We start from the raw sequence: 10,116 nt of genomic DNA on the forward strand, positions 1-10,116 counted from the left end.
GCACTGAGTAGATGCTGCTGTCACTGGTTATTTTGCTGGTCCTGTCACTGGGCTGTTTGGTGGTGCTGTCGCTGGGCTGTTGGTGTCACTGGGCTGTATGGTGGTGCTGTCACGGGCTATGGTGTCACTGAGCTGTTTGTTAGTGTTATCACTGGGCTGTGGTGTCACTGGGCTGTTGGTGGTGTCACTGGGCTGTTAGTGTTGTCACTGGGCTGGTGGGTGTCACAGGGCTGTTGATGCTGTCCATGTTAGTCCTTGCCAGCAGGTACCAATTCCAGGTTGTTACTGCCTGGCACACATGCTACTTGCTCCCTGCTGCAGGCTCAGGGCACACCTCCAGCAGAGGCTGTTCTGTCTGATTTTCCTTTGTTTGGAGCTTTCCTCCAAGGCCCAAACTCTGAAAACTGGCTTTGAAACCATCCTCAGGAGCTATGCAGTCTTTTGTGAGCATCAGCTGCTTTCCACTGCTGGCTGATACTGGCAGACACAGCTTCTCCAGACCTGCACAGGAACACACCACTTCTGCCCAAATATTTAAACTTGGGATTTCTCTACCACCAAGGAGCTTTTTAATTTGCCTTTCCCCCCCTCAGCACTTTTAAGGGCTTGACAGTTCTGTTCTTAAGGGAAATCTCAGCTTCTCAGAATCTCATGACTCCAGTGACTGAGCAGTGGGAAAACAATGAACATCACAAGATGCAGAATTAAATCACAGGAATCTTTCAGTTTCTTGAGATTTTGTCCTGGCAATATCCTCCCCATCTCCAGAGCAGTTAACACTGTAATCCTGGCCAGAGAAAGGCAATCACCTCTAATGCCATTTAATTTAGGGCTTGCACTGAAGCTAACTCATGACTAAACTGTTTGCTTTTTCATTCCACAGCAGGATAATCCATTGCTGTATCTGGGCAGATGACTGACCCTAGCTGCTGTGTAAATATAAAATGGAGTTACATAATCACAGAGTCACAGAATGTTAGGGGTTGGAAGGGACCTCCAGAGAGCATCCAGTCTAAGCCCCCCTGCCAGAGCAGCATCACTCAGGCCAGGCACACAGGAACACGTCCGGGGGGGTTGGAAAGGCTCCAGAGAAGAAGACTCCACAGCCTCTCTGGGCAGCCTGCTCCAGGCTCCAGCACCCTCACACTGACAAAGTTGTCCCTCCTGTCCCCATGGCACCTCCTTTGCTCCGGCTTGCCCCCAGTGCCCCTTGTGCTGCCCTTGGCCACCCCTGAGCAGAGCCTGGCTGCATCCTCCCGACACTGCCCTGCACATCTTTAGCACAGAACTGAGGGCAGCCTCAGGCTCCTTTGCTGCCAGCTCCCAGACCCCAGCTCCCTCAGCCTGGCCTCACAGGAGATGCTCCACTCCTACCCCTACACAACAGATGTGGAGCACTGGAGATGAGAGCCAGGGTCAAGTGGTCCCTGTCAGGTGTCCCACATCTGTCAGGTAGAAAACAGAAGCTTAAATAAAGAGGATGAGTGGTGGTGGGTTCATGGCCATGGCAGGAGTGGAGTGCACCTACAAACTCTTCCATAAGGAAGAAGAGTTGTGGTTATTGGAGACTTGCCCCTGGCAGGAACAGAGGGTTCAGTATGCAGGTTGTTGGTTAATATTCAAGGACCACTTCTTGCAAGCTCCAGGTCAGAGCATCTCAATGAGCTGGAAATTGAGAATGGGATCCAAGAGACCTGCATGGTCAAGTCGGGAACTGCTGGACACATTGAAATGGAGAAGAGAGTCTAGAGATGTTGGCAGGAGGGGCCAGGCCCCTGGGAGGAGTATAAGACTGTTGTCAGAGGATGCAGGGAAGCAAGTAGGATGTCTAAGGCCTTGTTGGAACTCAACCTAGCAAGGGAGGTCAAGTACAACAGAAAGGGCTTCAAATACACTGCAGGGAAAACTAACACCAGAGGCAATACAGCGCTGAGCGAGGTGGTGCCTGGTGACAGAGGGCACAGAGAAGGCACAGTTACTGAATGCCTTCTTCATCTCCATCTGCACTGCTGGAGACCTGTCTCGGGAGCCCCCAACCCCTGAGGCACCAGAGGACAGCATGACAAAGGAGCCTTCCCTGGTTGAGGAGGACTGGGTTAAGGAGCAACTGAGTAACCTGAACGTCCGTAAGTCCATGGGTCCTGATGGGATGCACCCGTGGGTGCTGAGGGAGCTGGCACAGGGCATTGCCAGAGCACTCTCCCACCATCTCCAGTAAGTCATGGAGCACAGGAGAGCTGCCTGGGGGCTGCAGGACGGCAAACATCACTGCAGTCTGCAAAAAGGGTGAGCAGGAGGACCCAGGCAGCTCTGAACTGGTCAGCATCAGCTCCATCCGCAGAAAGGGAATGGAGCAGCTTATCCTTGGCACTGTCCTTAGGCATATCAAGGACAAGAGGGTCATTAGGAGCAGCCAGCATGGCTTTGCCAAGGGCAGTCACGTTTGACCAACCTGATAGCCCTTGATGAGGACATCAGCAGGTGGACAGATGAGGGCAGAGCAGTGGCTGTGGTCTCAGTAAAGCATTTGGCACTGCCTGCCACAGCACCCTCCTGGCTAAGCTGAGGCAGTGTGGTCTGGGTGACCAGAGAGTGAGGTGGATGGGGACTGGCTGAAGGAAAGAAGCCAGAGAGTTGTGGTCCATGGGATGGAGTCCAGCTGGAGGCTGTGTCTAATGGAGTCCCTCAGGGGTCAGTACTGGGACCAGCTCTGTTCAATATATTCACATATGACCTGGACAAGGGCACAGAGGGCACTGCCAGCAGGTTTGCTGATGGCACCAAACTGGGAGCAGTGGTGACAGCCCTCAGGCTGTGCTGCCATCCACTGAGACTTGGACAGGCTGGAGATATGGGCAGGGAAAAATGGATTGAAGTCCAGAAAGGACAAGGAGTCTGCACCTGGGGAAGAATAACCCCATGGACCAGTGGAGGCTGGGGATTGAGCTGTTGGAGAGCAGTGAAGGGGACTGGGACCTGGGGGTCCTGGTGGACAGAAGGTTGACCATGAGCCAGCAGTGTGCTCTGGTGGCCAAGAAGGCAAAGGGCAGCCTGGGGTGCATTAGAAGGGCTGTTGTGAGTAGGTCAGAGAGGTGCTCCTGCCCTGGTGGGGCTGCATCTGGAATTTTGGGCTTCTCTGCTCAAGAAAGACCTCAGGGAACTGCTGGAGAGAGTCCAGCACAGAGCCACAAAGATGCTGAAGGCAGTGGAACATCTTCCTTGTGAGGAGAGCCTGAGGAGCTGGGCTTGGAGCTTGGAGAGGAGGAGCCTGAGGGCTGCCCTCAGTCGTGGTTATAAAGACGTAAAGGAGAGTGCCAGGAGGCTGGAGCCAGCTCTGCAGGGTGATGCTCAGTGCCAGGTCAAGAGGCACTGGTGGAAGCTGAGGCAGAGGAAATTCCATGGAAACATGAGGAGGAATTTTTTCCCTGTGAGGGTGACAGAGCCCTGGAAACAGGCTGGCCAGGGGGGTTGTGGAGTCTCCCTCTCTGCAAATATTCAAGACCTGCTTGGCTGTGTTCCTGTGTGACCTGCCCAGGGTGGTGCTGCCTCGGCAGGGGGGTGGGACTGGGCAATCTCTGGAGGTCCCTTTCAGCCCCTGACATTCTGTGAGTCTGTGATTCAGCATCTTGATGGCTCTGTGCCAGACTCTCTGAATCAGTTCCCTGAGGTCCTTCTTGAATGAAGGCCCAGTAATGGACAAATATTCTAGGTGCATAAAGCATAGGCTGAGCTACCAGATAGCTCCTTAAGGAGCTTGTGTCTTGCTCAGCTCCAAAGACAGCATGTGCACTGAAAATGTCCTACAGAAGCTCTTGGTTCAGACTGAGAGGGCTCCTCCCAGAAGCACATTTGGAGAACAGGTGACTGAAGGCTGGTGAAAGCAGCTCTTCCTTGCAGCTAAGCTCACTGTGTTTTTGAGACGGCACCATCAACAGTTGTTACCAGTTCCCCTTCCCTGTGGCAGTACTTCTTTGAAGAATGATTTACAGAATTAAAACGGCCTTGAATGTTTTGTCTGATAGAAATTCTCTCCTGTAAACTCAAGTACAATGACTCAGATGCAGCAGAAGGAAGTTCTTGTAGCAGTTTCAACAGGAGAGGTTCAGAAACATCTTCTTGTTCTGCTTTAATTTGATTGTCATTTCCAGCAGCCCACAGTGTGAGGCTTTCTCTTTCTTCTGGTGCAGCTTCAGGGTTTTTCTGCTGTTGAAAACCGTTTTAGAAGGAGTTCAGCTCCCCTTTGCTCAGTCAGACATCCCAGTTGTGAGGCTGCCTGGGCTGGCCTTCTGTGTGGCCAGGCTGCACAGCTGCTCACCATGCTCTGCCCAGCTGAATTCAGTGCCCAGCTGATTCCAGTGCCCAGCTGATTCCATTGCCCAGCTGAAGTGTGAGCTCCAGTCAGGGCTTTATCTGCTGCCATCACCTGGCATGTTTTAGCTCTGTACAACAAAACTTCTGGCGCCTGTGATGCTGAAGGAGCAGACTCAGTCCGACAGAATGCCAGGGCACTGCTCTGCTCCTCTCTCGGCTTCCTGCAGCATTACAGCACCTGGCTTTTCAGTACTTTTTCCCCCTCACAAATGCTTTCAGCATCTGGGTTGCCCAAGCCATCACACCTGGTGCGACTGTCCCATAAGCAGGGTGAGCAGCGAGCCTGGTGCTGTGTCCAGCTGAGGGGAGCAGAGTCCTTCACAGATGCTGCAGGAAGTTCTCTGCTGGGGGCAAGATTTTTCTCAGTTGTTCCTTCCAGCCAATTCTGCCTTCTGGGGAAACCGAAGAGCAAAACCTCTCTTTGATTTCAGTGGTAGGTGCCAGGAAAATCCCGCCCTGCTGCAAGGCAGAGGGGGATGGGGGAGGCAGTACGGCAGCCGTTTTCTGCAGGAAAAGGAAGACAAAGGCAAATTGTGGCTCAGATTCCACTGGAAATTGAAGAAGGCAGTGTGAATGTAGTAAGGTGCCCACAGAAAGGGTGATACCACTTAAGGACTTGAGGGCATGCATGCTACCAAGTCCCTAATTTTTTTTCCCTCATGATTTAATACACAAGTGCAATTAAAACCTAGAGCTACCACACCTAGTCCACTTAAAATGTGACTTGATTCAGTCTTGCATCTTCAGTAGGCACTGTGCTCCAGGCTGTGGAAGAAGGACTCTTTTCAAAGCTGGCTACCAGCTCACAGCACAATACATGTGAAGAAAGGCAACAATCTGTGTTTTCAGATGAGGACAGAAATGCTTTTAATTCCCCTAAATACCTCAGGCAGGAGGGCTTTATCTCACCTGGAGCTGAACCAGTCTCTCTGGTATCTCTTTGTGCCTGTAGTAAGAGATCAAAACTTGATTATATTTGTTTTGGATGAGAGACATTTCTCCCCAGAACTCTCTTTCCTTTGGGTATAAATGGAGCCAGCATGGATGGACTTATTTCATGACTGTGTCTGATGATATGAAACAAGGACATGGTGTCCCCTAAGAGCTCAATCAATGCCTCTTCACCCAGAGGTGGGGAAAAATGCACCTCCCTTCCCTCCCATCGCCTCCAACAGCTGCTGCAGGATGTGGTCAGGATTATGCCATCCGCAGGGGAAATGAGTGGGCAGCTCAAAGCACTGCCAGACATTTCACATCAGGCTCAGGACCTCAGCCAGGTGATGTCCAGGACACAGATTTTCACTGCAGCCCTGCTGATGGAGTTCTCAATGCTGCACTCACAGCCCACTGCCTCTGCCTCAGTTTTCCTGCAGAACATCTGGCAAGCACCTTCATGGTGGTAGCTTGGGAGTGCACTCCTGAAGCCACGTGGTCTTGCTTTTCTGTAGCCCCAAATGGTTTTGCTTTTATTAAAAGTGCCCTGCATTCTCTTTCTGAGCCGAGATAAAATCTGTGCTCAGTTTGTACTCGGGCTGTGAGCTGTTGAAGAGCAAACACTGAGCTACAGACAGCTCTGCCTGGCAGCTTTGCAACTGGTAACAGTGTCTGAGCAAACAAATCTATGTTCACGGCTCTGAGTGAGCACCTTTTCATTTCCAGACATCAGCTTGCTTCGGATCCTGATGGGCAGTGCTGGGTCCCACACGAAAATGGGCCCCATGCTGACCACTGGTTGCTGACTCACAGGGCTCAGTATGCTCCATGGAAACACACCTGGAGCAGCTCTGTCAGAGGTGTCCCACCACACACTCTCATCAGCTGGACACTAATGTGGCACAGAAATAAAACCATGCAATTCCCTGCTGAGAATTTTGCTCACCAAGGCTGAGAAAGGGAGCTAGAGCCAGTTTGTTGTCTCTCTCTCATTCCTGGTGTAGAGATTGGGGCTTTTTTTTCTCAGTTTCTCCCCCAAAAGAAAACCTCTATTGCACCATGCAGGTTATTGGAGCAAGTCATGCAAGACACAAAAAAAGAGCTGCAGAGGCTGAGGCAGCATCTCTGCCCCGGGCATGTGCAGGCAATGCAGGTCAGAGGTGCTGTCTTGCTGCCTTCTGGGCAGCTGGTAGCAGGGCTCCTCCAGGTCGCACCCAGCAGTTATCAATCAACTTTCATCATGCTTACTGGTTGAATTCTCAGGGTTCTCTCAGGCAGAGGATGAGAACACCTGGAAAGCCTGGCTGTGTTTTCTCCAGTTGTAGGTTTTAAGTGCCGACTCCTTGCCCTAGCACTACCTTTCTCAGGAGCCTAGCTCCTGACCAAAAGCACCCCCGTGCAATATGCAAAGACGCCGCCGCAGTCGAAGGAGTTTAAGTGCTGGTATTTCAAACGCATATCCCTCCTGCTTAACATAGCGGTACTTCAAGCATCAGCATTCCCCTCCACCCAAATGCCTTCATCCTCCTTCCTCTCTGCCTTTAGGGCCCCACACACTCCGGTATGCTAGTAAGATGTGCCCGACGCTGAGCCCTGGGGAGTCCCCACGCAGCCCCTCACCGCCCGGGCCTCTGTCCCCCCCCGGCTCGCTCCTGCTGTCCCCTGTGGGTCCTCTTCGGCGCGGATCCACTTTCCGATTCCGAGGAGGTGGTGATGCGACGGCTGCGCAGCAGAGCAGCCCCAGCGAGGCTGTGTGCAGAGCACAGCTTTGGCAGCGCCGGGGCTGAGCTGCAGGCACTGCCTTCGGGGCAGCCCCAACAGCTCCTCGCTCCGCGGCTCTCTAGCGCTGCAGGTGGTGCAGCTGCCAAGGGTCACAACCAGGCGGGTCAGTCTGAGAGAAGAAAATGGGCATGTGCTGCACAAGTGTCGCCTGGCAGCTAGGGACCGAATGCCTGTTCTGAAAGCAATGCTAAACAGAAAGCTGTATCTTGATGCCTTCTGTTCAGTTGGGACTCATCTTGCCTCAGCTGCCTTTGGGCTTCCCCTGTACTTAGACCTTCACTCTCTGGTGCCGGGCCCTTGGCAGCACAGGATAATAATAAACCACAGTCTCTGGAGGCACAGTAACTGAGAGGGAGGCTAACAGCTAAGTGGCTGCCTGAGGCCCATAGGAGAGCTCCTGGCTCAGGCAGCACGTGGGCTTTGTGGGAATGGCAGGATCTCTGCAGAGCCCAGTGGAAGTGAGCCAGGATCAGCACCGTGCCACTGGGGCACAGGGTATCAGCCTGTTTACTGACCTGGAGAAGGTGACATTTAAGAGGATTGTTATCTTTAATTAACGTGTGTGTCATGGAAGAGACCACATTTATATACCAAAGATCTCCCTGTGGGGATGAATTCCTGCACCTAGCACTACACGTTTAGAGGACAGAGAGCTGATCCCAAGTGAAGATCTGCAGGGACAGGAAGAAAATCCATCTTGCTCCTTCCACCTCCCTCCCCCCCTCTCACCTCATGGCCCTGGCCATGTCAAAAGCTGTCCAAATTTTCCCACCTACTCCTCATGCCAGGAAGGAGCTGTGCTGCTGTGTGGCTGCCAGGGCTGGTCTCAGCCCTGCTTCCTCACTGCCTTTCCCATCCCAGGCAGGCGACCTTGTGCAGCAGCTGAGGGGACTCTCTCAAATGGCAGAGTGAATCCTACCATGTTTTGGCCCAGTTTGGACTCTAGCCTACAACTGCTGTCCTTCAGACAGATAATTACTTCAGAAAGGGGGAAAAAGTCATTTGAGACAACCCCAGTTGACAATAAGCCTTCCCAAATGCCTGCATCTGTTGCTGTCTCTTGAAGCAACCCAAACTGCCTCTGTTTGGAGGTAAAGGTTGCAGTTTACGGATGGCTCAGGCTGTCACCACACAAACAGAACATAATGCTGGCTGGACAGCTTTTCTTCTTGAGCTCCCTGGGGCTCCTGAAATAGGAAGGCAACCCTGATGCTAAGAGAGGTTTTTTGTGTGCCTTCTTTTCCTACATTAATTCCCTTGCCAGGGAGGCATGCTGAGGGTTCACTGCCTGCCTTGGTTGTCCTTTGCTGTCAGTGCATAGATGCCTCTCCTGAGCTGCCTGAACACCACTGGCCCAATGTGGAGACTCAGAGAGTTCAGAGGATGTGGCAGGTGCTTCCCTGGGAGCAGGAGACTGGCCCCAGTTTAACAGAAATATTCAGGTGCTGGCATCTGTGGCTGAGCTAAAGTACCGCACTGAGCTGGCTCCCTGGCTCTCCAGCACCTGCACAATGAACCTCCTACACAGGCCCGTGCACTCTGCCTCAGGTGCCATCCTCTTCTGAGTCACAAGCTCCCTCTGGCTGCCCCTGCTGTGGATGCCCTGATTTGGCTGGGGATTAATTGGCCGAGGCAGGAATTATAAAGATAGAATTATTTTTGTTTTCCCAAAAATCCCTGCTCCCAAACTATATACAGAACCAGTAAGATTTTATTTATGGGTTCTAATTTGGTCGGGCAGTCTTCACAGGGGTGCTTATGGGCAAGTTTAGTAATTTAGGGAAGTCAGAAAATGGAAAAGGCTAAGCTACAAAACAGCTCTACTCCACTTATAAACCAGGCTGAGCAGAGAGCCTAGGCAACAGCAGATTTTACTCAGAGGTGAAGTAGAACTTTAGCGGTGGTCCCTGCTGAATTTCTGTGGCAGCCTCTAAAACTGCAAGCTATATCCAATCGTGGATCCGTGCAGCAAAGACTGATGCAAATAAAACCTGCCCAGGTCAAAGTGTCTCAGACACAGCTTCCACAAGGCACAGATCATGGAGCGATGCTGTCTTAGCGACAGGGGAAAGTGAAACTACTGCCATGTTCCCCAGCTCAGGGTAGCGAGCAGGAAGCCAGGATATGGTGGTCCAAGAGACCACCCAGGTCTGGGTGCTGCTGGCAGCTCTCTCTCGAATGGACCTAAGGACTTGCTGAATGTGTAGGCTCACGTGAGAGCAGCACAAGCTGTGCAAAAGCAGGACTGGAGTGGAGCTGCACAGCGTAGTGCCTAGTGGGGACTGTGTGCGCTTTTGTCCTTGCTCTCTTCCTAAGCTTCCTATGCAATGTGACTGTTGATCTATATATAGCAGGTGCGAAGAATCCAGCTGATCCCAGCTAATCCTAGCCGATCCCAGAGCGGGCTTTCCCATCAGTCAGTACACGTGTGGAAAGGCCTTCTGCTGCTCTCCCCTCTAGCCTGCAAGGGGGGGCAGGGGGAAAGCAGTTTTGCGCCTTCTTCTTCCCCCATTCAAACCTCCGCAGACAGAGAGAGGGAAAAGGGATTTGGAGTGACCCACAACAAGCACATGTCCCTCTCTCAGGCATGGCTGCTGCAGGCTGTGGGGCTCGGCTGTCTGGCACTTCTCTTGGTGCATCCCAACAAATACTTGTTGAGGGAACATGGAAAATCTGGGATTCACAGCAGATGTTTCTGTGGAGTATTCAACAGTTGTTACCTGGACAATCAGTCTGCTGTGATAATGGGTTTAGGCTTCAGTCTGTGCAGTTGTGTTTTTAACTCTTTTGCCAGTTTAAATAGAGAGGTCCTGTCTTCCACCAAACCACTCAAACCCATAAGCTCATGGCACTCTCTCTGACTTCTGTTGTCCTCTTTGGTACCACTGAAGCAGCCTGTCCCCATACATCTGCATATAATGCTTCCTTGGGTTTTATTTACTGTCCTCTGTGTGTGTTTCATGGACAAAAGCCTCCCAAAAATGGCTGCAGCTTTTTTCAGCACACTGTGATCCCAAGAAGCCAGTTTAG

The 10,116-nt window shown here is 52.1% G+C and overlaps 1 long non-coding RNA gene across 1 annotated transcript; it reads right to left on the reverse strand.

Annotated features, from left to right (window-relative positions):
* Positions 1-4,454: 4,454 nt before the first annotated feature.
* LOC135185785 (uncharacterized) lies at positions 4,455-6,452 on the reverse strand. Its single transcript, XR_010306616.1, has 3 exons — positions 6,251-6,452; positions 5,281-5,317; positions 4,455-4,875 (listed from the first exon to the last, which is right to left on the reverse strand). It is a non-coding gene; the product is annotated as an uncharacterized LOC135185785 (long non-coding RNA).
* Between the last annotated feature and the right edge of the window lie 3,664 nt (positions 6,453-10,116).

This window comes from Pogoniulus pusillus, chromosome 23 (genome assembly GCF_015220805.1).
Source record: "Pogoniulus pusillus isolate bPogPus1 chromosome 23, bPogPus1.pri, whole genome shotgun sequence".
Taxonomy (NCBI): Eukaryota; Metazoa; Chordata; class Aves; order Piciformes; family Lybiidae; genus Pogoniulus; species Pogoniulus pusillus.